This window comes from Trichechus manatus, unplaced genomic scaffold (genome assembly GCF_000243295.1).
Source record: "Trichechus manatus latirostris isolate Lorelei unplaced genomic scaffold, TriManLat1.0 scaffold00058, whole genome shotgun sequence".
Classification (NCBI taxonomy): Eukaryota; Metazoa; Chordata; class Mammalia; order Sirenia; family Trichechidae; genus Trichechus; species Trichechus manatus.
Window position 1 is genome coordinate 6,232,538 of NW_004443994.1, and position 27,750 is coordinate 6,260,287.

Sequence of the window (27,750 nt, forward strand, 5' to 3'; positions counted from 1 at the left end):
CTCATGTTTAGCTTTGTCTTCAGGAAATTCACACTAATTGTTCAAGGACATAGTGCATTACTCCTCCCAGACATGTCCTCACAGAATAATGTGCATATCTTTTATCATCACAGAATATACCATTCATTTCTGTCTTGTCTCTAAATAGACAGGAGGTCTAACTTTTGCCTTCGTTTTATCACCTAGTAGACTGGCAAAAGGAGCCCTGATGTCGAAGTGGATCTTGGCTGCTAACTGAAGGTTGGTGGTTCGAACCCACCAGCTGCTCTGGGAGAAAGATGTGACAGTCTGTTTCCATAAAGATTTACAGTCTTGGAAACCCTATGGGCTAGTCCTTTTCTGTCCTATAGAGTCGCTGAGTCGGAATAGACTCGATGGCAGTGCATGCGTAGACCGGCAGAGTCCTTCTGACTGATCTTTTCTTTTCCTTGTATTATTACTGCCTTAGCTACAATGCTTGTAAAATAAAAGCCTACTCAAACACTAGCACAGTATCTGACAAATGGTAAATTCTCGTAAAAATTTGCTAAATGTAAGAAAGGTTTAAATCTGGCAGGCTTTGACATAATCTTGACTCCAGTAATTTTTTTAAAAGTAGCTTTTTTGTTTATAGGTAGAATAGGATTCTAGGTTGCAAACTGATTTCTTGCTTTGGGGATAGTTCTAGGTTCTATACATTTTTTTTTTTAATTCTTTCCACAGACATTGTTTTGATATATTCTTTCCTTAGACAATGACCATCCTCTGATTTCTGAATCCCAGTGGATAGTTTTGCTTTCTGCCATATATCACAGCCCATTTATTGAAAACTTCATTCTTATTTCTTAGAACTATAGTTCAATAAATAGAGAATGAGAGGAAAACTAAATATAAATGTTTGAAATTTTTAACTTTTAATATGTGTGACTGAAGACATGTTATTGAAGACTGGAAGTTAGTGAATAACGTATCTTCTCAAGGTTCAAATATCTAAAAACTACGCTGAATCATTTACAGATTTCCCCTACTATATTTAAGTTTCATATGTAGTCTATGGTTCTTTTTTTATTATTTCTTAATATCCTCGTATTAGGTTACTGATGTTTTTGTCAGTATTTAACATACCTAAATCAGTGAAAAATAACTGAAGGTGTAGTGGAAGGTTGGCAGTTACCTGGCAAAGTAAAATTATTTGGATAAGCAATATAAATGTTCTTAATCCCTGAAGCCTAAATAACACAATTTTAATCATTTACTATATTACAGTAATGACCAACAAATCTTCATCTTACTAATTATGAAATTTACCAGGTATATGTTTTTTTTACTACTGCCTACTTATCTTTAATTCAGTGAATAATAAAAAACATACATTTATAGTTGATAATAAATAAATATATATCTTTAAAGAATATCTGATAATAGAAATAATTGTTCATCTTTTTTGGTATGATAACTATGGTTATGTCTCTCAAATGAGCTCTTTTCTTTTAAAGATACATGCTGAAATAAATATAGATGAAATGATATACTATCAGGGATTTGCTTCAAAATAAAGGAGGGGAGAGGTAGAGGAGTATATATGAAACAAGACTGGCAATGAGTTGTTGATTGCTAAAGCTAAGTGATAGGTACATGGGGTTCATTATACAGTCTACTTATTGTATATGTTTCAACTTTTCCCAAATGAAAAATTTACAAGTTTAACACACACATACACACACACACACACACACACACACACACACACTCCTTTTAAAAGATAATTTTTACATTAAGAAATGTTACATGAACATAAAGGATAAAAACATTCAGCTCTGGCCACCTAAGAATATGGTAAAAATGTAAGGCTGGACAAAGACTTTTATGTGATAGGAGACAGTAGCACCGTTTCGACAGACACATTGCTTCCTTCATACTGCAATTACTTTCCCTGTACATCAATATTAGATTCCAATTTTTTTCTAAATTCTGAAACATGATAGAATATGCTATATGGAAAACATGAAATCAGATACACAAATCATAAAATATAAATCACATTTCTATTTATTCTGTGATCCTTAACACATAGTAAATCGTTCCTCAGGATAGAAACTAAAATCAAAGAAACTATGAGCGCCATCTCGTGGAGAAATTCACATTACCAACTCAGATTGTTAGGTGCCTTCCTGTCAATTCCGACTCATAGCTGACCTGATACTCTCTCCACTTCTCTGGGGGCGGGGAGGAATGTTTCATCGTGCGCTCCTTGATAAAATGAAACTGGTAAGAGGGTTAAACCTGTGCATACTTCAGGACTCTTTTTACTGATTCAGAATATTGTGGATTGTTTTCATTGTTTTAGTTATTGGGTTTTCCCCCTTCCATCTGTTTAACTTAACTGCCCTCATCATTTTTCTCCATACATTAATCACTCAGTCAACAGCAAAAATAAATAGGAAAAATAAAACAAAATGTGTGGCTCTATAAATGCCTAAAACAATTTAACTATATGAACAACAGAAGCCTAGAATAATAGGGGAGAAGGAGATCATTCACAGATCTTATGTTAATGGAATCTTTAACATCATCTTCAAGTAAACAATTTCAGAACTTGAAAAAATGAACAATTAACAATTAAATGAAGATGCTAATCATGGCTTTACATTATCCAAAAAATAATCTCGTCTTTCTAATCTTAGAAGCAGTATATATTTTCAAACAACTAAAAACTTTTTCTAAATTGAAACTCATCAGATCAAGTTCATATGGCTTTTGCTACCTCAGAATTTAAGTAGAAAATCTTTTAACTCCGAGGCTAGTATTTATGTGCTTGAATTCTTTATTCTAAAGGAAACTGAAAACAAGATGATGAAACTGTAAATTAAAAATATTTGTTTCAGAAAAAAATTGTTTGGTGAAAAGCTCCCTATATAAACAGCAAATATTTTCAAAAGAACTTTTGGTTCAATTTCTAGTGTTAGCATTAAGGGTCTGACTTGTTTTGGCTCAAAATAAAAACTTTATGTGTATATGTTAGTTCTCATGCTAATATTAAAAAAAAAAAAACACACCCCCTATATAAAATTCTCCATCCTCTTATTCTGCATTATTATTCTTCATAGCACTACTTGATAACTGGCATTACATATTTAGTTGTTTATTATCTTTCTCCCTCTAGAGCGAGGAGCAGGAACTTTTTTGTTCACTACTGTATTCCAATAACCCAGAACAGGGCCAGGCACAATAGTAGATAATCCATAATAATTCACTGTGGAATAACTGCATTAGCAATGATTAATTTATAAAAATAATTTCGGAACTTAAAATTTTACCCCCAAAACCTTTTATGTTCAGTTTAAAAATGTGACTTTCTTTCTAGTTCATGATTCATGTAATCAAATGATGAAGGTTCTAAAAAACGATGAATTCGGCACTTTCATTGTGTAAACAGATCTTTTTAAAAAAACACATAGGCCCTAGAAGGGAGCCTGCCCAACTTCAGTATGAGTTTGTGATGTTAGGAAGTGCCAAGATTTTTAATTAAAGTTTTACATTTAGGTTAAGATTTTCTGAATAAATTTCCACTTTACTTATTACAAGTTTTCAATTTCAGCATGTGGTATAAAATTATACTGCAAAACAATAAATAATATTGTCCCAAATATTTTTATTTTTTAAGAATGTTTGCTTCTGCTATAACAAATCACTTTAAAATTAAACTATTTTTGTGACCACACGATTTGTTGCCTGTGGATGTGACCTGAACCTTATCTAATTATCTTCGGGACAATTTAGCATTTTCTTATCGTTTATAATTCTTACTTATTGTATAATACTTTCAGATCTACTAGTTGTTCCTTACAGTTTGTACTCTAAGAAATATATTCATTTCAAAAGTGCAGAAACTTCGGTATAATTAAATTACTGATTTGCTAGAAATCGTTGGTGAAGAAGCCAAAATCAATATTCACTAGAAAAATCAATCATCACAAGTGACTGCGGGGAATTTGACAAAGTAAGGAAATAAACATGAGAACAAATTACTTCGAGTCTCTGAGCCTTGGCCAGGGAGGGGACCATACTGCTGAGGCCCCTGATCTTCACCACCTCCCCGGGCACTGAAGGGGTCCAGAGGCTCCAGCCCAGAACCGAATCAAAGCTAAAGCAAATATATCCCTGTAGACTTCCAATGGAATATCCTAAATCCAGGCAAGCCCACTGCAGGCTCCTACCGGCAAGGCAGAAGCCTTCAAGACCAGAGGGCTTGGACCAGTCACTTCACCCCGGATCTTGGTTCCCACCGCTGTAAAAGGAAGTGGCTTAAATAGATGCGCAGGCCCACCAGCTCTCGCTCAGGAAGCCAAACACACCGGAAAACAAATGCGAGGGGCTCCAAGGAGCCATCAAAACACAAAAGTTCTGCGGGCGGGCGCGCCGCCTGCCCAGTCGCACTGGAGCTGGACCGGGACCCCCGGGCTCTCTCCAGAGCGCGCCTCAGGCCGCGCCCACCTTCTGACTGGAAACGCGGCTGAGGAGCCGAGCGTTGGCGAGCCGCCGGGCCGGCGGTCTAACAACTCTCGGCACCAGTACCCTGCCCAACCCAGAGGTGTCCAAAGCCAAGCACCGCCCCGATAGCCAGGTCCCGCCCCCACCGCCCCGTTGAGTGTCAAGGGCCCCACCTTCCCGCCTGACCTGCGGGCTACTGCTTCTCCGCGAGGCATCCGGGACTCCAGTGCTCACCTTCCACGGGCAGCCCCGAGGCAGATCGCCTATTCACGAGCCCCTTACTGGCCCCCAGTCTGGCTAAGCCGAGAGCCAAACCATGGATCCCTCGGGGCCCCGGCCTTTACTTTTATAATCTCCAAAAGTTTATAATTGGTTTCGAATATATGACTCGCAGGATACTGTGATCTAGTCTCATTAAATAAAGCTCCTACTCCTGGATTTTGATAAACGGAGAAAAGATTAACGTTGTCAAGGATTTCATTTTACTTGGATCCACAATCAACACCCATGGAAGCAGCAGTCAAGAAATCAAAAGATGCATTGCATTGGGCAAATCTGCTGCAAAAAACCTCTTTAAAGTGTTGACAAGCAAAGATGTCACCTTGAAGACTAAGGTGCGCCTGACCCAAGCCATGGTATTTTCAATCGCATCATATGCATGCGAAAGCTGGACAGTGAATAAGGAAGACCGAAGAAGAATTGACGGCTTTGAACTATGGTGTTGGCGAAGAATATTGAATATACCATCGACTGCCAAAAGAACGAACAAATCTGTTTTGGGAGAAGTACAACCAGAATGCTCCTTAGAAGCAAGGATGGCAAGACTACGTCTCACATACTTTGGACATGTTGTCAGGAGAGATCAGTCCCTGGAGAAGAACATCATGCCTGGTAAAGTACAGGGTCAGCGAAAAAGAGGAAGACCCTCAACGAGATGGATTGACACAGCGGCTGCGACAATGAGCTCAAGAATAACGATTGTGAACGTGGCGCAGGACCTAGCAGTGTTTCGTTCAGTGGTACATAGAGTCACCATGAATCGGAATCAACCAACTCAAGGGCACCTAACAACAACGACTCCTGGATTTTAAGGGTCTGCCAGCTGATAACCTCTTCCCTAACAAAGTTAAGAGCTTGACTGCTAACCAAAAGGTGGGCAGTTCCAATCCACCAGCCGCTCCTTGGAAACGCTATGAGGCAGTTCCACTCTGTCCTATAAGGTCGCGATGAGTCGGAATCGACTCGCCGGCACAAAACACACACACATATATATATCCCATTGCGGTAGAGTAGGGTCGCTATGAGTCGGAACCTACCCGTTGGCACATAACAACATATATATGTGAAAAACTCGTCGCCAGTCGGTTCCGACTCATAGCGACCCTATAGAACAGAGTAAAACTGCCCTATAGGGTTTCCAAGGAGCAGCTGGTACATTCCAACTGCCCACCGTTTGGTTAGTAGCCAAGCTCTTAACGGCTGCACCACCAGGGCTCTGTCTACATATATATATGTACTTTTTTAAATAGCACAATGACATCCATGAGATACATAGATTTCATTACTCTTGACGAACTTATTTCAGAAATAAATGTTTTAAAAATGCAATGACATTTAAATATGTTGTTCAGCAAAAGTGAATTTATACTTTTTTTGGTTTTGGTTTTTTACAAAAACAGGTGATAATGTGTTCTTATGCTATAACAGTCTTTCAAGTTTCTTTAACAAAATAGTCCTCCAAAGATTGGTAGGGAGTGTTTCCACAGGAAATCTTTTTTAGATGGTAAAATAGCAACTAGTCAATGATGCCCTCATTCCAGAGGTATTTGTCCTTTTTTTGAAACCCCCCACATCTCACATCTAGGGCCCACATACTGCTGTCTGACTGCCCTATTGCTATTCTCTCTTTTCTTTCCAGTTTTGCTATTTGTTAGCTTTATGACTTGGAAAAGAACCAACATGTAAGTCTTAGTTCTTCATCCTCAATAATATCAATAAGGCTTAACTCACAAACATTGTTGCAACGGTTAAATAAAATAATATTTGTAATAGTCCTGTTGTTGTTGTATGCTATCCAGTCGATTCCAACTCATAGTAACCCTATATGACAGAGTAGAACTGCCCAGGAGCAGATCCCCAGGTCTTTTCTCCCGTGGAGCCTCTGGGTGGGTTAGCAGCTGAGCACTTAACCATTGCACCACCAGGTCTCCTTGTAATAGTCTTAGCCCATAGTATATGCTCAATATTAAGTCTTTTCCCCCTCTTTGAAATGTTAAATTATTCCAATAATTTGATAAACCAATTGTGTCAATGATAAACAATAAACATATTGAGTTTTTGGGCAAAAGAATTTAAATTTTGACCTCTTAAACTATTAATAACAGAAAGTCTGAATAATCATCTATCTCAAAGGTACCCATAGACTTTATATAGAAAAATCCCCTACCGAAGAAGAATGCAATTTGAATAATAGAGTTATGGAATTCAGCCACAGGCTATTACTGAGGGATTCTTTCATGTCCGTCAAAGCACATAGTAAACAAATGGTTACTGCTTTCATAAATAAAACCTTCCATTCATTCATTTACTCAATAACGCAGTAGGGGTTTTATAGAGTCTTGTCTTCCTTCTAAAATAATACATACAAGGAAGCTTCAACTTTTAAAAAGTAACATAAGAACAGAGGTAGAGTTACTAAGAGTCTCACTTTTTTTTGTGGGTTGCCTTAGTTTTTAATATTGTAATATTGACACATTTCCCCAAAAAATATAAAATTTACAACCAGTGTGTAACTGGACTGGTCCAGGTCTCACTCAGGGTGATTATAGAGGCACGAAGTGGTTGAAAGCAAAAGAAGAAGCTTTATTTAGTTGGCCAAGTAAAGGAGCACAATGGGACTCGTGTTGCCAAGGTGGCTCCCCAAACGACGGCTCAGGGGATTTATATGGGTAAAGCAAATTGGGTCTGGGGTCTTTGGGAACGCCTTAAGGTGAGGTTAGCTTGCTGATTGTCTTGACCCGAAAAGGCGTTCCCAGGGCACTCCAGTCTTCCAAGCCTGCGCAGTCTGAAAGGCGGGCCACAAAGATAAATTTTGCCCACATCCAGGGCATAGATGCGGGTGTGTTTTTCAGCATCTGACATCAATAGGTCATTTAAAGGACACAATTGCTGGTACTGTGCATGTCAAGTGGGCCAGATCTGGTTTTTGCCAGTTTTAGCTGGTCCTGCGACCCTAGTCTCTTGTGTTTCTCAACTGAGCTGGAAACAGGAAAAATCATCTAACTTCCAAGAAAAGTAATAATCCCAAATTTGGTTATTTAACAACTTTACAAATAAACAAATTTGGGATAACATTGCAAAGACCAGAACTCCAGAACACTTTATTGTGCTCATGAGGAACGTGTACATAGATCAGGAGGTACACTATATGGCTTGAAATCAGAAAATGTGTGTGTCAGGGTTGTATCTTTTCACTATATTTATTCAATCTGTATTCTAAGCAAATAATCGAAGAAGCTGAACTAGATGAAGAAGAATGCGGTATCAGGACTGGAGGAAGGCTCATTAATAACCTGCAATATGCAGATGACACAGCCTTGCTTGCTGAAAGTGAAGATAACCTGAGGCACTTACTGATGAAGATCAATGATTACAGCCTTCAGTATGGATTACACCCCAATATAAAGAAAACAAAAATCCTCACAACTGGACCAGTAAACAACATTATGATAAATGGAGAAAATATTGAAGTTATCAAGGATTTTATTTTACTTAGATCCACAATGAATGCCCATGGAAGTGGCTGTCAAGAAATTCACAATGAATGCCACGGAAGTGTCTATCAAGAAATCAAACTACGTATTGCATTCGGAAAATCTGCTGCAAAAGACCTCTTTAAAGTGTTAAAAAGCAAAGATGTCAGTCTGAGGACTAAGGAGCACCTGACCAAGCTGTGGTATTTTCAGTTACCTCATATGCATTCAAAAGCTGGACAATGAAAAAGGAAGACCGCAGAAGAATTGATGCTTTTGAATTATGTTGTTGGTGAAGAATATTAAATATAGCATGGACTGCTAAAAGAACAAACAAATTTGTCTTGGAGGAAGTACAACCAGGATGCTCCTTAGAAGTGAGGATGGCAAGACTACGTCTTAAGTTCTTTGGACATGTTATCAGCAGTGACCAGCCCTGGAGAAGGACATTATTCTTGGTAAAGTAGAGGGTCAGCAAAAAAGAGGAAGACATTCAACGAGATGGATTGACACAGTGGCTGCAATAATAGTCTCAAACATACCCACTGTTGTGAGGATGGCACAGGACATGGCCATGTTTTATTCTGTTATACATAAGATCTCTATGAGTCAGAGCCAACTCAATGGCATCTAAAAGAACAACAACTTTATAATTGCTTTAAAATAATACAGAAAACAGTTCACTCTTCACTGTTAATGTGTGTAAAGGAAAGGTTTGTTTTGATGTTCTGGGTGGAGAAAGGCTCTTCCAGCTTACAGTAACTATTTCTTTGAGTAGGATGAGATTTGCCCATCAGAGCAGAGCACTAGATTTAGAATTAGAGCTATTTTTAAACCAAGGTTCCACTTCTTTCTAGTTCTGTAGACTTTCCAAATCTGAGCTTATTTTTTGTCATCTATGAAATGGAGATACTGATATCTGCCTCTGCCTTTCTTATACCATAGGGTAGTCATGAGGTGTAGTGGTGCACCGCTCAGATCCACCTTCAGAACTGAAGGGCTTATTCCCCAAGATGCTGGGAGTGCTGTAGCAGACAGCCCTCAGCTGCAGCTTTCTTTGGAATTCCTTGACCCAAAAAGAATCACTTTGCCTAATGTCCCACGCCCTTCCTGAGGCAGACAGTACCCAAAAACTAGTTGACACAGGGATATAAAGGCCTAGCTTCTCTTCCTCAATGCAGGACAAGTCTGATGGGCTATTCCAGTTTCAAAGCTCCCCATGGGGTCAGCTGAGGACTTCACTGAGACTGCAGCACAGCCCAACTTCTCTTTGCCCAATCCTGCTTGCATCTCTTCCCTTCCACAAGTGGTGATCCCAAAAGTACACCCTAATAAACTTCCTGCTTGCTAATCAGAGTCTTGTTCTCAGAAAACCCAACCTGTGAAATGAGAGTCAAGAAAAAATAATGTTTATGAAAGCACTTCAGAAATGCTAAATGTAAACTGTATTACTCATTTCTTACCTGTTTTTGAATTATGACATTTTTCTGGTGAGAGCAATGGAATTATCCTTAAGAATAGTGCTAAATTGTTGACATTATAAATCAGCTAACACTATAGATCCTAACTTTCTCTTCTTAGCACCTCTCTTGAGATTTTAGTTCTTATAAGACATCCATGATCCACCTCTTTTGGCTGATAAATTACATCATCAACTATTAAATTGTCAGATTGGATAAAAAACAGAAGACCTATATGCTCTCTACAAGAAATCCATATAATGACCCAGATAGGTAAAAGTAAAGGGATAGATAAAAAGATGTACCATGCTAATGCTAATCAAAAGAAAGCTAGAGTAGCTATATTAATTTCAGACAAAGCAGACTTCAGAACAAGGAAGATTGTTAGAGATAAAGAAGTACATTACAAAATGATGATGGGGTCATTTCTCCAAAAAGACATAACAATCCTAAACATAGATGTACCTAGCAGCAGAATATCAAAATGCACAAGGGAAAAAAAACTGATATAACTGCAAGGAAAAATAGAATAACCCATCATTATTATGGTTGGAAACTTCAGTACTCCTCTACATAACTGATAGATCAAGCAGTGAGGAAATCAGCAAAAACACAGACAACTTGAAAAGCACTAGCAAACTACTTGTTCTAATTGACATTTATAGAATATTCCATCCAACAACAGCAGAAGATATATTCTTCTCAAGCACACATGGAACAGTCACCAAGATAGATCACGTTCCAGGCTATAAAACACACCTTAACAAATTTAAAAGAAGAGAAATCATACAAAGGAATCTCAGATCAAAACAGAATTAAACTGGAAATCAGCAACAAAAAGATAGCTGGAAAATCCCCCCAAATATTTAGAAATTAAACAACACACTTTTAAACAGTCCATAGATTGAAGAGGAAATCTCAAGAGAAATTATAATTTTTTTAACTAAATGAAAATGAAAATACAGCTTATCAGTATTTATGGAATGCAGCTAAAGCATTATGCCCAGAGACATTTATACTATTAAACACATATTTTAGAAGAGAGGAAAGATCTAACATTAATTACCTAAGATGGTACCTTAGAGACAGAAGAACAAATTAAATTAAAAACAATGGTAAGTTGTATGGCCTATTATTGAATCTAATATGTAAGGAATTACAACTCATAGCAAGCTAGTAAGCAAAATCCACATAAGTCTTATGTATTTCAAGGAAGCCACCAAGCAGACATTGCAGAAAATCCATATTGATATTACAGAACCATTCCAGAATAAAATGTGGTCTTATTCTCAAAATTACTTGAAATACTCCTTTCAAACTTCTGTAAACATTACAACCCTGCATGGATTATTTGCAGCACAAAAATTACCAGACATGGTGGTCTCTGATAATCCATTTGCTTATATTTCATTTGAATTGTGACATAAACAAATAGAGAACCAGAAATGGGAACTCCATATGAACTATAATAATTAGATCTTCTTGCCCTCAAGCAGTCATATAAAAAGGATGTTGAAGAGGGCTAAGAATATCCTATAACAGGTTATTGTAGAAGACTGGTCAACAGAACTTTTTTTTTCTTTTTTGTTTTTTTTGCTCAACATGCCTCTTAATGCTAACAACTAAAATCAATCTTAATAAAATATTTTCAAGGCCATGATTCAGGATACGTCTTAATCATCTCCATACATATCTAGATAAGGAATTACAATAGAGTTAAAACATAAATCAGAATGTTTCTCTATTTGAATGAACTCTTTTTAATTTTTACCATTAGTCTTTAATAAGAATTATAGGATACAGGACTCTTGGATACAAACAAAAGAAACCCATATTTTACTTTTAATGTGGTAGTTTATATTAAGCAAGACTTTGCTAAAATAATACAGAGGAATCTCCCAGAACTCAAGGGCAGGGAATGTAATTGAGCTCCAAGAGACAAGAACAAGAACCTGTATAGAACTAGAACCTAGGTAATCATCACTTTCAATCCCTAATCTCTGTGTATCAGCATCCATCCTCTTTCTGCAGACCAAATTTCCTCATATTCTAGTCCATAGAGTAGGAAGCAGCCATGCCTGAAAGCATATGAGTTTATAGCTACCCTGTTCACGACAGTAGCCAGGCTGAAGTTAAAACTCTTGACCATTATTTCAAATTTCAGGGGAGGACCTCTGATTTGCCTAGCTTGTGTCCATTGTTCAATGGGTCAATCTACTATTGATAGTGGTAGGTTCGTCACAGGTTAACATAGTGTATCCATATGGATTAGGGTTAAGGGAAGGCTCTGTTTCAAATAAAAAGTGGGAGGGGATGTGGTTTCTAGAAAGATTGGAACAGGATGGGGAGAACTTGAAAGACAAATACTAGGTGTTTATGACACAGGAACATAATAGGTTTCTGCTAATATAACTGACATCATGAGTTCTGGCTAATAAATCCAATGTAACCAAAATTTTCTCTACTTTGTGACCTCCAGTCCTTTTAAACTGATTATTCGAGGGGAGATGATATTGAAAATTCAGTGCTGATGGCTCTAGATAAGCAAGAGCTGAGAAATGTTGAAGTTTCTGGACTATTTGTCTCTGGGTGAAAGACAGAAATGTGTCGTGTTACTGTCAGACTTGCACAAGAAAAGGTAAAGAGAACATTTGGGAAGAATCTGAAAATTAAAGAATTAATGTCTGAGAAAAGGAAAGAAAGGAGAAAAAAAAGAAAGAAAGATAGTTTGGTAATAATGGGATTCTTGGGAGGAAAGAAAAGTTTAGGAAGTTATGCAGGTCTCTGTGGAAGAGTCCAATCCTATCTATGCATTTAAAACCTGTTGCCATCGAGTAGATTCAGACTCATATCGACCCAATAGGACAGAGTAGAACTGCCCCACAGGGTTTCCAAGAAGCGGCTGGTGGATTCCAACTGCTGACCTTTGGGTTAGCAGCTGAGCTCTTTCATTGCACCACCAGGCCTCCATCTATGCATTTAGTGGGTGCTTAAATACAAAAAGGAGTCCCTGAGTAGTGCAAATGGTTAAGCACTCACTACTAACCTGAAGACTGGCTGTTCAAAGAGCAGTTCTACTCTGAAACACATTAGGTCATCATGAGTTGGAATCGACTCCACAGGAATTGGTTTTTTTTTTTTTTTTTAGTTTTAAATACCAAATGGGAGGTGGGCCAAGATGGTGGAGTAGTCAGATGCTTCCTGTGGTCCCTCTTACAACAAAGACCGGAAAAAACTAGTGAATCGATTATATACGACAATCTAGGAGCCCTGAACATCAAAGGCAAAGTTGAGGAATCGGACTGAGCGGCAGGGGGAGGGAGAAATGGTTCAGAAGCAGTGAGGAGTTGCCAGACATGACTCAGTGGGAACTGGTACCCTGTAGGCCAGATTGGCTGCTGTGTGCAGTGAGGCAAGCAGTGGTGTTAGGGATGTGTTTTCCACATTAGGAGAGACCAAGTGGTGGAGAGTCTACTCAGGCCTTCAGAACCAGTGAAAAGTGACACTCAATTGGCAAAAGATAAGCACGTGGGTCTAACCAACCGCACGGGATCAAACAACACCTCGTTTGGGAAGAAGCTCTCTCCCATTTACCTGTCTCCTCCCTATTCTGCACTGGGTCCTGGGCTGGCTACAGACATTGCCACATCCCCAGGGAAAAATAATCTGCCAGTTCCCCTACGCCGGGAACTTGGGGCAGGCACAGCTCCTTTGCCTAGGCACAGGCATAAGGGGTCCAAGGAATTTGAATGTCTTTCATTCTTGCATAGTCCTGTGTGGGCCCATTTCTACACCGTAGGCCCTCATCAGCACAGTACAACAGGGTATATACCTGAAGCCTCACTTCAAATGTATTAGCTATATGGTGGAGTGGCAAGTTCGTGACATTTAACATTGCTCTGCCCATTAAGCAGGGTCCTCACATACCCACATCAGGCAGCTAAGGACTGGTGGCTCCACCCACGCCATCAAGCCACCCATGACAGGGGTCCAAGAGTAAGTGGTGCCTCCCAGTCCTTACAGCCAACAGCATTGGGTGCCCATAGTCCAGCTGCAAAACCCACCCACCTGTAAGCTCTAGGGGACAAGGACATGCTTTCCTCCCAGACACTCAGGGGCAGCTGTCAACCCCTGCCTTGCTCAATGCGTGACCCTCTACCGCAGCCAGATACCTGTGTCTACAGCAATCACTCCTGCCCATCTAGGATTGTAGGAGAGAGCTTGCACCACACACTAGGCGACCGACTACCTGGACACCTAAGCTGAAACTATACAAGAAAAGTAAATGAACTCCTGGGCTCACATATCTAGTAACAGATCTAACCACCTGGTGACAGGATGTCAGAGCTTCGAAGGTGCCAATAATCAAACTAGCTCAAAAGAGCAACTTATTTGTGCATATCGAAACAAAACAAGAAGCTAGGACACAGTAAGCAAACATAAAATAAATAAATATAATAACTTATAGATGGCTTGGAGACAACAGTCAATATCAATTCACATAAAGAGGCAGACCACGATGGCTTCAGCAAGCTCCCAAAACAAAGAATCAAAAAGTCTTCCAGAGGAAGAGAACTTCCTGGAATTACTGGAGGTAGAATACAAGAGATTAATATACAGAACTCTTCAAGATCAGGAAGGAGATCATGCAAAACACAGAACAAGCCAAGGAACGCACAAACAAAGCAACAGAGGAACTTAAGAAGATTAGAGAAGAGCATAATGACAAATTTAACAGGTTGCAAGAATCCATAGAGAGACAACAATCAGAAACCCAGAAGATTAACAATAAAATTTCAGAATTAGACAACTCAATAGAAAGTCATAGGAGCAGAATTGAGGCAATGGAAGTCAGAATTAGTGAGATTGAAGATAAAGCACTTGACACCAACTTATCTGAGGAAAACTCAGATAAAAGAATTTAAAAAAAATGAAGAAACCCTAAGAATTATGTGGGATTCTATCAAGAGGAATAACCTATGAGTGACTGGAGTACCAGAACAGGGGGTGGATAACAGAAAGTACAGAGAGAATTGTTGAAGATTTGTTTGGAGAAAACTTCCCTGATACCATGAAAGATGAGAAAATATCTATCCAAGATGCTTATCAAACCCCACACAAGGTAGATCCCAAAAGAAAAGTCACCAAGACATATTATAATCAAACTTGTCAAAACCAAAGATAAAGAGAGAATTTTAAGAGTGGCTAAGGATAAAAGTCATGTACAAAGGAGAGTCAGTAAGACTAAGCTCAGACTACTCAGCAGAAACCATGCAGGCAAGAAGGCAATGGGATGACATGTATAAAGCATTGAAGGAAAAAATTGCCAGCCAAGAATTATATACCCAGCAAAACTGTTTCTCAAATATGATGGTGAAATTAGGGCATTTCCAGATAAACAGAAGTTTAGGGAATTTGCAAAAACCAAACCAAAATTACAAGAAATACTAAAGCGAATCCTTTGGTTAGAAAATCAGTAATATCAGATAACAACCCAAGACTAGAACACAGGACAGAGCAACCAGATATCAACCCAGATAGGGAAGTTACAAAAATAAATCAAAGTTAAATTGCTGAAAATAGGAAAAAAAGATGTCAATATGTAAAAAGATGACAACATTAAAACAAAAAAGAGGGATTAAAAAATGTTGTTACAGATTTTTCATATAGAGAGGAAGTCAAGGCAATATAAAGAAATAAAAGAGTGGTTTAAACTTAGAAAAATAGGGATAATTAATAAGGTAACCACAAAGGAAACTAACAATCTTAGACATCAAAATAAAAAACAAGGAAAATATAAAGACTCAGCAAATATAAAATCAACAACAATGAAAAAGATGAAAAGAAAATACATAGAGAAAAACAACAAGCACAGAAAATTAAGTGGAACAAAGAAACTATCAACAACACACACACAAAAAAAATACATCAAAATGACAGCACTAAACTCATGCCTATCAATAATTACACTGAATTTAAATGGACTAAATGCACCAATAGAGACAAGAGAGTGGCAGAATGGATAAAAAAACATGATCTGTCTATATATGCTGCCGACAAGAGACACACCTTTTAAAGACACAAACAAACTAAAACTCAAAGGATGGAAAAAATTATATCAAGCAAACAACAATCAAAAAAGAGCAAGAGTGGCAATATTAATCTCTGACAAAATAGACTTTAAAGTAAAAGCCACCACAATGGATAACGAAGGACATTATATAATGATTAAAGGGTCAAAACACCAGGAGGGCATAACCATAATAAATATTTAGGTACCCAGTGACAGGGCTCCAAAATACATCAAACAAATTCTAATAGCACTGAAAAGAGAGATAGACAGCTCCACAATAATAGTAGGAGACTTCAACACACCACTTTTGGTGAAGGACAGAACATCCAGAAAGAAGCTCAGTAAAGACACAGAAGATTTAAATGCCACAATTAACCAACTTGACCTCATAGACATATAGAGAACACTCCATCCAACAGCAGCCAAATATACTTTCTTTTCCAACGCACATGGAACATTCTCCAGAATAGACCACATATTAGGCCATAAAGCAAGCTTTAACAGAATTCAAAGCATCGAAATATTACAAAGCATCTTTTCTGACCATAAAGCCATAAAAGTGGAAATCAATAACGGAAAAAGCAAGGAAAAAAAATCAAACACATGGAAACTGAACAGCACCTTGCTCAAAAACTACCGCATTATAGAAGAAATTAAGGACGGAATAAAGAAATTCACAGAATCAAATGAGAATGAAAACACATCATACCAGAACGTTTGGGACACAACAAAAGCAGTGCTCAGAGGTCAATTTATAGCAATAAATGCACACATCCAAAAAGAAGAAAGGGCCAAAATCAAAACATTAACCCTACAACTCCAACAAATAGAAAGAGGGCAGCAAAAAAAAAGGCCTTGGGCACCAGAAGAAAGCAAATGATAAAAATTAGAACAGAATTAAATGAAAAAGAAAAACAATTGAAAGAGTCAACAAGACCAAAAGCTGCTTCTTTGAAAAGATCAACAAAATCGATAAACCATTGGCCAAGCCGACAAGAAGAACAGGAGAGGAAGCAAATAACCCAAACAAGAAATGAGATGGGTGATATCACAACAGACCCAACGGAAATTAAAAGAATCATAACAGAATACTATGAAAAGTTGTACTCTAACAAATTTGAAAACCTAGAGGAAATGGACAAATTTCTAGAAACACACTACCTGCCTAAACTAACACAAACAGAGGTAGAACAACTAAATAAACCCATAACAAAAAAAGAGATTGAAAAGGTAATTAAAAAACTCCAAACAAAAAATAGCCCTGGCCCTGACAGTTTCACTGGAGAATTCTACCAAGCCTTCGGAGAAGAGTTAATACCAGTATTACTAAAGGTATTTCAGAGTGTAATAATGGGTGGAATACTCCCAAACTTATTCTATGAAGCCAGCATAACGCTGATACCAAAACCACGTACAGACACCACAAAAAAAAGAAAATTACAGACCACTATCCCTTATGAACATAAATACCAAACGGATGAATAAATGAAGCACTAATCAAAGGATAATTATTCTTTAGGGAAAGAATTAGTAAGTATCTACCTAACCGAGAAAATAATAATCATAAATTGATTAGAAAGTAATTCTTTGTGTTCTAGCTGCTAAGGAGGATGTTTAACGGTGTTGCACAAAACCATGGTGCCCATATTTAAGACGTTTATTTTTATTTTTCCTTCAGGCAGAAATTAACTCCTCCCACCAAAATGATTTTAAAATAGCCTCTGTCATGGATTGAATTGTGTCCCCCCAAAAGTGTGCATATCAGTTTGGCTAGGTCATGATTCCCAGTATTGTATGATTGTCTACCATTTTGAAATCTGATGTGATTTCCCTGTGTGTTGTAAATTCTATCACTGTGATGAAATAAATTGGATTAGCGGCAGTTATATTGATGAAATCTACAAGATTAGATAGGGTCTTAAGCGAGTCTCTTATGAGCTATAAAAGAGATAAGCAAGTAGAGAAACATGGGGACCTCATACCACCAAGAAAGCAGTGCTGGGAGCAGAGTGCGTCCTTTGGACCTGAGGTTCCTGGGCTGAGATGCTCCCATACCAAGGACAGACTGATGACAAGTACTTTCCTCCAGAGCTGACAGAGAGAGAAAGCCTTCCCCTGGAGCTGGCGCCCTGAATTTGGACATGTAGCCTATTAAACTGTGAGAGAATAACTTCTCTTTGTTAAAGCCATCCACTTGTGGTATTTCTGTTATAGCAGCATTAGATGACTAAGACAGCCTCTGTTCTCCAAAGTGAAGAATGTTAATCCTAATGGGACTACTTGACAGAGTGCCCCAATTAGACCCAGAACGAAAGCATCGCACAGCCATAGCCAGTCAGCTTATTATAAGGAATATAAGGTTTCCATAGATATCAGTTGATAAAGATTCAGCATTCAATGAATGTTCTTTGTGAAATTGCATAAGCAGAGTCTGAAACATAGTAACATAAATCCTGAAGTAAGAAGCAAACATCCCAGCACTGAAATCTGGGGACAAAGAGCCAAAACCAAAACACCAAACCCATTGCCATCGAGCTGATTCTGACTCATAACAACCCTATGGTTAATTGCATTTAGATTTGTGTAGTAAACCGTACACTCTTCTCATTGCACAGTATACTAACTAGGTTAGTCATTCTTAGCAAATCTTTTTTTCCTCGTTATTATGAAGTCTTAGGTAAACTTGGAAAGTAACATTTTCCTTCAGGTAGTTAGTATCTGAATAGGGCAGACTTACCTGACTATTACAATCAAGATTCTGGCATTCGAAGTAGGTAGTCTACTTACATAATCATTCTTAATGAAATATGGGATGCATTTTATCTGCAAAAAAATTATTTGAAGGAACTTCTAAAAGCCACTGACAAACATTTTTAAAGATGTTTGAATGTCTGGGATCATAGAGTATAAAAGAGACTTTAATAACAAGTATTTTATGGGTAGCTGTTTCGTATTGCTATGTTTTTTAACCTAAAGAGGAAAAAAATCATTGGCAAGATTTTGCAGTAATATTATCAAGGGTTAATATTATTTATATATTGTTTATAAATAAGAAAGTTTCTAGAGGTGACATAATTTTGTAATTAATTAAGAGATCTTGCAATGATACAAATAGCAGGTTAAAATACTGGACAGCCCTGAGAGACTGAGCTACTAGGCTAAGGGTTGAGGACCCCGGTCTCAGGGCACATGTGGCTCGATTATCATAACATAGTCTATAAAGAAATTGTTCTACATCAACTGTGGTGAGTAGCATCTGGGATCTTAAAAGGCAGCAAACGGCCATCTAAGATACATCTACTGGTCCCATCCAGTCTGGAACAAAGGATAAGGAAGAAGACCAAAGACATAAAGGAAAGATTAGTTCAAAGGACTAATGAACCACAACTACCATAACCTCCACCAGACTGAGCTCAGAACAACTAGATGGTGCCTGGCTACCACCACTGACTGCTGTGACAGGGATCACAGTAGAGCGTCCTGGACGGAGCGGGAGAAAAATGTAGAATGAAATTCAAATTCACACACTCTCACGCACAGACACACACACGCACACACACACACACAAAGACCAGGCTTACTGGTCTGACAGAGAGTGGAGAAACCCCAAGAGTATGCCCTCAGACACCCTTCTAACTCAGTACTAAAGTCACTCCAGAGGTTCACCCTTCAGCCAAAGATTAGACCAGTCTATAGGACTAACAATAGCGCACGTGATGAATGGACTTGGTAGTTCAATTCATGCACAGGAGACTAATGGGTACGCTAGCCCAAAAGCAAAGACGAGAAGACAGGAAGGGACGGGAAAACTGGAAGAATGGAAACAGAGGATTCAGGGTGGAGAAGGTGTGAGTGTTGATACATCGTCGGGCTGGCTACCAATGTCACTAAACATCTTGTGCATTAACTGTTTAATGAGAAACTAATTTGCTCTGTAAACTTTTACCTAAAGCATAATAAATAATAAAAAAAAGATACTAGACAGATTTGGTGTGTGGACAAAATAATAGAAACAAAAAATGTCATGAAGAAGCAGGAATATAATGCATCTGCCTAGAATCACTTCTGGGATGCAGATGGGGTGAGAGATGCTATTGCAACTGGCAGACAATTACTCACTTGTAAAACAGTATATGTAGAATTAGGATGCGTTTAAGCATAGGTTATCTCATCCTGAAGCCGTGATGGCACAGTGGTTAAGAGCTCAGCTGTTAGCCAAAAGGTCAGCAGTTCGAATCCACCAGCGACTCCTTGGAAATCCTATGGGGCAGTTTTACTCTGTCCTATAGGGTTGCTATGAGTTGCAATCGACTCTGCAGCACACAACAACAACCAGTGTTTACAAGCATTTGCTCATTTAATGGATGGGAAAAATGTCTGAGAATTCACACAAATGGTGTGTGTGCATGCCTGAAAGAGTGGGTAAGAGAGTAAGTGCATTGAATGTGTGTGTTATGGGGAGAGAAAGAGATTGGCGTGGAACCAAGTGGATGGAGAATAGATTATGCATTTAAGCAGAAGAAATATTGTCTTTCCCCTAGTAAATAAAGTAATGTGCATTAAATCAAGTACGGGTGAAAGCATTCTGGCCAGAAACACACTCTAAAAAGTGGAGGCTGAGGATCTAAGAGAATATGTGGAGTCTTGGAGGGAAATAAAAACCCTATAAGCCCAGGAAATAACAAGTAAGATAAGAGAGTGATTAATATGAAAAGTGAAATGAGGTAATACGTATTGTTAGAAGTTTATCAGACACCGGTGGAGTAAAAGAGTTGTCAAATTGTAAAGTGGCATTGAACGTTAGGACCTTTATTCACCTATTTTATGTGTTCTTAATTAACAGAACACTTAAAACGTGTTATCCTAGGAAAAAAAATTACAGCATTAACTCCAAAATGAAGTCCTGCCAAACCCCACAGCTTGTTTCACACTTCCTATTTCATCCCCACGTGTAGGAATGGGTGAACAGCCAGTGGGAAACTTCTTTTTCCAGTAGGGTGCTTTGTATCTTAAGTCATTTTGACCACTTTTGGCTAAATAAATTATTTTATAGACTCTGACTTATAATACCAGAGAATTGAATTTTTTTCCTGAATAAAAGTACTGTTCCCAAAATTTAGCTGAAATTTCCCTCAAATCAGGAAATATCTTAGATATGAGTGTTTGATATCTAATACAGTGATTTTACCCCCAAATTTCCCTATACTTGGTTCCCTACTCTTTCTACAAACCATACTATCTACCTGGAACTGAAGTTTAGTCTGATTTCTTTTTGTTGTTTAAAATTTGAAATTAGAAAAGTGTATTTTAAAAATCTCTGGCTTTGAACAAATTCCCATTCTATATGCAACATCTGCTGTTATCTGGAGTGGACTTAAAGTATAAAAGTTTTTTTTTTCCCTTAGACTTCTTTCTCAAGTGGCATCTTTCCCAACATATTCATATACACAAATCACATGAAATATGTTTAACAAAGCATCCGCTAAACAATTCTGAAATTTTTTATTTCCCCCAACCTAACATCTGAGCTGCCATATGTCTTGAATTTTTCCAACTCACAGAGATTGCATAGCAAGTCACAAACCTGCGTAGGTTAAAGTGCATGACTTGAACATCTCTAACATCAGAAGTTAGAGGTCATTAATCTATGTGCAAGTGAAAAAAATGGACACTCCTCCAAATACAAATCTGGTAGAAATTTAAACAATTCTTTTCAAATCACAAAATGTTTTGCTTTGTTTTTAAGTTTGAGGCATTTGTAAGCAGAATGTATCTGTTGATTTATCTTTCCTCTTTGGGAAAGTTTCTCAGAAGTTTTTCAAGTAATCTCTGGCTACTAAAAAAAATAATAATTTCAATTCTCTCATTTTACAGGGAGTCCTAGACTTACGACTGGGTTCTGTTCTGACGACTCTGTCATAAGTTGGTTCTGAAGTAAGTTGAATACCTCTTTTTTTCGTTTTCATTATTATTGCCTTTTATTATTAGTGTCTTTGTACATCCAATCTTTATTTGGAAACCCTGGGGCACAGTGGTTAAGAGTTTGGCTGCTAACCAAAAGGTCGGCAATTTGAATCCGCCAGGCACTCCTTGGAAACCCTATGGGGCAGTTTTACTCTGTCCTATAGGGTTGCTATGAGTCGGAATTGACTGGATGGCAATGGGTTTGTTTTTTTTGTTTTATAAATCCAATCTTTATTTGTCTTTGGGGGTTGGAAACATCACATATAAACTTACAGTTTAAACATCAGTGCCTCCTGCTTCTCCAGTTATATGCACATTATGTAAGCCAAAAAAAAAAAAAGGTCAGTCTTAAGAGAAGTTCGTTGTAACGCCAACACATTGTAAGTCAGGGACTACCTGTACAGAGGAATCTAGAGTGGTTGATTTGCTTAAGATCAGAAAGCTAGTTACTGGCAGAGCCTCTCAGATGTCCTAGATTCCCCTATACCTGGTCTCTTGTTCTTTCTACAAACTGTACTGTCATCCTTGTACAATACTTAATAGAAAATCTCTAGAATATTGTGTTCAGTTTTGGATAACTCATTTTAAAAGACATGTTGAAAAATTAAAGTGTGTCAAAGGTGGGAAAACAAGGAGGTCTGATCTGCAACCAGTCATGGGAATGGCACAGGACCAGGCAGCATTTCGTTCCATTGGGCATGGGGTCGCCATGAGTTGGGGACAAACTCAACGGCAGCTAACAACAACAAGAAGCCTAGGAATTAAAGAATATATAAAGAAACCATGGCAGGGGTATTCGTATATAATATTGAGAAGAAAAGGCTAAGGGGAAATATGCTATCTGTCTTCAAATACTTCAGGAATTCTTGTAGTGGAATAATTATTCTTCATTCATGGTTTCAGAAGGCAGAACCAAGATCACTGGATTAGAATTTTTATTGAGTACTGTATTTTTCCACAAATAACGTGCTTTCTGCATTTGTTTGCTGGCGGCACTCTCCCTCTGCGAGGCATCCTCGAAAGTGTACTATGCTATTTTTTCTTCACAGAGACATGTAAAAACAAAACTGGCACAGTGGCACCTATGAAAATACATTGTGAGGGGGAGGGCACAGCCAGCAAACGAATGCAGGAGGCACATGTTATTTGCATAAAAATATAGTAATAGATTCCACCTATAAATAAAATGATATGAATGAGGCCTTCTCGGTTTTTTTCTTATCAAATGTATGGATAAGTAATTTATGTACAATAAACTGCATCCATTTAAAATATATAATTCAATTACATATTACAATTTTATACATCTGTGAAACCACCACGTTAATCAAAATACAGAACATTTCCAGCACCCCCAAGATTCTTCCTTCTCCTTTACAGTCAAACTTTTCCTTCTGCCCTCAGCCACAGACAACCACTTATCTGCTGTTTACCACTACAAATTAGTTTGCATTTTATACAAATGAAATTGTACAGCAAGTACTCTTTTGAGTCTGGTTTCTTTCATGCAGGCTAATAATTTTTCAGATTCATCTCTAAGAAGAGCTTAGGGTTAGATTTCTTCAAATTTATCCTGTTTGGGGTCCGCCAAGCTTTTTGAACTTATTAATGTATGTCTTTCTTCAAATTTGAGAAGTTTTCTGTCATTATTTCTTCAGATATATTTTTTCTGCCCCATTATTTCTCTCCTCTCCCTGCGGAACTCCAATTAATGTATGTTAGACCTTCTGTTTTTGTCCCAAAGGTCCCTGAGATTTTGTTCTTTTTCAATCTTTTTTTTTTTCTCTCTTTCTTCTTCAAGGATTTAATCATTTCTATTGACCTATCTTCAAGTTCACTGACTCTTTCCTCTGTCATTTTCATTCTGCTATTAAGCTCATCCATGGAAATTTTATTTGAGAGATTGCATTTTTCTATTACAAAATTTCCATTTTGGAGGAGAAATCCACCTCTGGGAAGATGAAATAAACATACTAATGCTTATTCAGTCCATTAAGCACAACTAAAATCTCTGGATGTTATATGTAAAATAAAAAGAAGAAGACTCTGAAAGGTGGAGATAAGAAGCCAGACCAGCTAAAGACTGCAAAACACAAGGAACAACATGGTGCTGAGTTCTCTGGGTTTTCTTTTTGCCTTATATATCCCAGCTATGAAGCTGAAAAAGTCAGCAGACCAGAAACACCAATGTACACAGACCAAAAAAGCCCCCAACAAAAGCCTGCTCTCTATAGCCAAAGGACCAGGAAAGGAACAGTCTAGCAAGAGAGAAAACTTTGAGACAATAACCACCTCACTCCAGCCAAATACCGGGGGGTGGGGGGGAACTGTGGCCCCACTGTCATGCACACCATCAAAGACTGAGTGGGGAGTACAGATTTTTACTATTGCCAGGCTTTAATCAGGTGCCCCAACCCCTTCCCCATAGTAGTGTCAGAGAAGGCTGAATAGAGACCCAGGACTTTCATATCCTTCAGGTAGTAACAAGGCCACTTGCCTTTGCTGTGTCAATGAAGATCATGTGGGGAGCTTGACTTCCACTCCCAACTGGCAGTAAAGAATCATCTCTCCTCCTCTTGTTCCTCCTCCTTGAACTAGTATCCTACAGTACAATGGATGCCTAATGGAGAATAAGGACTTTTGTCACTACCATTAAGCAGTAATGAGGCCGTCCTCCTCCAGTGGTCAGTGGAGACCATGTGGGGAGCAATGATGAGACGCTACTACCCCATCACAGCCAGAAAGGCATCAGTGGAGGCCTACTGGGGAGCTAGAATTTTTATCCCTGCCCAGCAGTAATGAGGTGCTCCTCCCTCAGGTGTCAACATAGACCAAGTAAGAAACCTGAACTTTTATCCTAGTAATGAGGGAGGAACTCTTCTTCCCCTGCCAGAATAGTGTCAGAGGAAGCCAGCTAAAACAGAAAGTTAAAATAACATCCAGAATCTTATAATACCCAAAATGTCCAGGTTTCCATAGAAAATCACTCTTCATACCAAGAACCAGGAAGATCTCAAATTGAAGACAGCAACAATGCCCCAGGGATGATGGTGCAACAATATGAATGAAACATGGGTCCCTAAATGATCACAAGGAGAAGAATATGCCAACCTGGAATATTCATCACTGACTAAACTAAATTTACCTTAAGAAACTGAGTTAATGTTAGGTGTCTAGTTTTAGCAGCTAACCTTACCCTAACTAACACACTTGGCTTCCATCTCAACTCAGTCAGAAAAAACCAGGGCAGACCAAGAACAAACCATCAATTGCTCTTATACAAGTTCAAGCTGAAGCTGAAGAAGTCCATGAGAGTCAAAGTACAACTCTGAGTATATACCACCTGAATTTAGAGACCTTTGCAAACATAGATTTAAGGCATTGAACAAAATGACCAAAAACCAGACGAGTTGTGGGATGACATCAAGGACATCATACATGAAGAAAACAAAAGGTCATTAAAAAGACAGGAAAGAAAAAAAAAGACCAAAATGGATGTCAGAAGAGACTCTGAAACTTGCTCTTGAATGTAGTGCAGCTAAAGTGAAAGAAAGAAATAATGACGTAAAAAAGCTGAAAAGAAGATTTCAAAGGGCAGCCGGAGAAGAGAAAGCAGAGTATTATAATGAAATGTGCAAATACCTGGAGTTAGAAAAGCAGAAGGGAAGAACACACTCTGTGTTTGTCAAGGTGAAGGAACTGAAGAAAAAATTCAAGCCTCGTGTTGCAGTTCTGAAGGACTCTATGGGTAAAATGTTGAACAGCGCCAGAAGAATCAAAAGAAGATAGAAGGAATGCACAGAGCCACTGTACCAAAAAGAACTGGTCAACGTTCAACCATTACAGGAGGTACCATATGATCAACAGCCCACGGTATTAAAAGAAGAAGTCCAAGCTGCACTGAAGGCATTGGCAAAAAACAAGGCTTCGGGAAATGACAGAATGCCCATTGAGATGTTTCAACTAATGGACGCAACACTGGAAGTGCTCACTCTTGTATGCCAAGAAATTTGGAAGACTACTATCTGGCCAACTGAGTGCAAGAACCCGTATTTGCGCCCATTCCAAAGAAAGATGATCCAACAGAATGCAGAAATTATCGAACAATATCATTAATATTATACACAAGTAAAATTTTTGCTAAAGACCATTGAAAAGTGGTTGCTGCAGTACATCAACAGGGAACTGCCAGAAATTCAAGCTGGATTCAGAAGAGGATGTGGAAGAAGGGATAACATTGCTGATGTCAGATGTATCCTGACTGAAAGCAGAGAATACCAGAAAGGTGTTTACCTGTGTTTTATTGACTATACAAAGATGTTTGACTGTGTGGATCATAACAACTTATGGATAACATCGCAAAGAATGGGAATTCTAGAACACTTAATTGTGCTTATGCAGAGCCTGTACATAAACCAAAAGTCAGTCTTTCAAAAGTAACAAGGGGATACTGCATAGTTTAAAATCAGGAAAGGTGTGTCAGGGTTGTATCATTTCACCATACTTATTTAATATGCAAGTTTAGTTAATAATCCCAGGAGATGAATTCTATGAAGAAGAACGTGGTATCAGGATTGGAGGAAAACGCATTAACAACCCGTGCTACACAGACAACACAACCTTGCTAGTGAAAAGTTAAAAGGAGTTGAAGCACCTACTGATGAAGATCAAAGACTATAGTCTTCAGAATGGATTATATCTAAAAAAAAAAAAAAAAATTCCGACACATGAACCAGTAAGAAATGTAACGATAAACTTAGAAAAGATAGAAGTTGTCAAGGATTTCATTTTACTTGGATCCACAATCGATGCTTAGGGAAGCAAGAGTCATGAAATCAACCAACACATGGAACTAGGAAAACGTGCCTCAAAAGACCTCTTTAAAATGTGAAAAGGCAAAGATAATTACGTTGAGGACTAAGGTACGCCATACCCAAGCCATGCTATTTTCATTCGCCTCATGTGCAAGCGAAAGCCAGACGAGATATGAAGAAGACTGCTGAAGAATTCATGCCTTCCGCGCGCTCTCTCCCTCACTTGCTCGGGATTATGCAACCTACTGGTCTTCAGGCTCTGACCTCCTGTTCTAGGGACTTGAGCCAGTGGCCCGCCTTGCGTCTTTGCCTGCACATCTGGAGACGCATCTGCTTCCGCAGCCTGTTGGGCAGCCTGCCGCCGGCTCTCCTGCGGATCTTGCTGCCAGCTGCCGGCCGACTCACCTGCCGATCTCGCCTTTGATTCGTCAGCCTCCGCGCCGCAGCCAACTGTAGGAGATCTACAGGTCGGGTTTTGTTTCTTCGTCTTTGGCTCTCAACATGTCCTACATGCTTCCGCATCTACACAACGGCTGGCAGGTGGACCAGGCCATCCTTTCTGAAGAGGACCGCGTCGTCGTCATTCGCTTTGGACACGACTGGGATCCTACTTGTACGAGAATGGATGACGTTCTCTGTAGAATCGCCGAGAAGGTGAAAAGATTTGCAGTCATTTATCTCGTGGATATCACAGAGATGCCTTGCTTCAACCAAATGTATGAGCTCTACGATCCCTGCATTGTCATGTTTTTCTGTAGGAATAAACACATGCTGATTGATCTGGGGACTGGTGACAACGACACGATTACCTGGGCCGTCCAGGACGAACAGGAGATGATCGACATCATGCAGACGGTTTACCGAGGGGCGCGCAAGGGCCTGAGGCTGGTCATGTCTCCAAAGGACTACTCCACCAAGTACAGATACTGACTTCTCCTGGTCGCCTTGTGTCCTCAGCTCTCCTGGGACACACCGTCCTGAGACTTTGGTAAGTTGAAAGAAGGAATTCTCCAGAAACACAGCTGCTCGCTTGTGATCACTGGAGAAAATTCAATGCCAGAAGAGTTAAGACGTTAATGCCTATTGACACTGGTTTTTCTTTCATTCAAAATGCATTATCATCTGAGGCTTATCCCAGACACGGCTACTCAGAATATTTGTAAATTTGTTTCCCAAATAAAGCATTTGGTTTTATATATATATTTATATATATATAT

General features: G+C 38.7%; 1 protein-coding gene and 1 pseudogene across 1 annotated transcript in view; one reads left to right on the forward strand and one right to left on the reverse strand.

Annotated features, from left to right (window-relative positions):
• The window catches only part of HFM1 (helicase for meiosis 1), a 105,201-nt gene extending 101,093 nt beyond the window's left edge, over positions 1 to 4,108 (reverse strand). Inside the window, exon 1 of the mRNA XM_023733415.1 lies at positions 4,009 to 4,108. The gene's annotated coding sequence lies outside the window, so the exon portion shown is untranslated. The remainder of the gene's footprint in view (positions 1 to 4,008) is intronic.
• Positions 4,109 to 27,034: 22,926 nt separating this feature from the next.
• On the forward strand, positions 27,035 to 27,463 carry LOC101361780 (thioredoxin-like protein 4A pseudogene; annotated as a pseudogene).
• Positions 27,464 to 27,750: the final 287 nt, after the last annotated feature.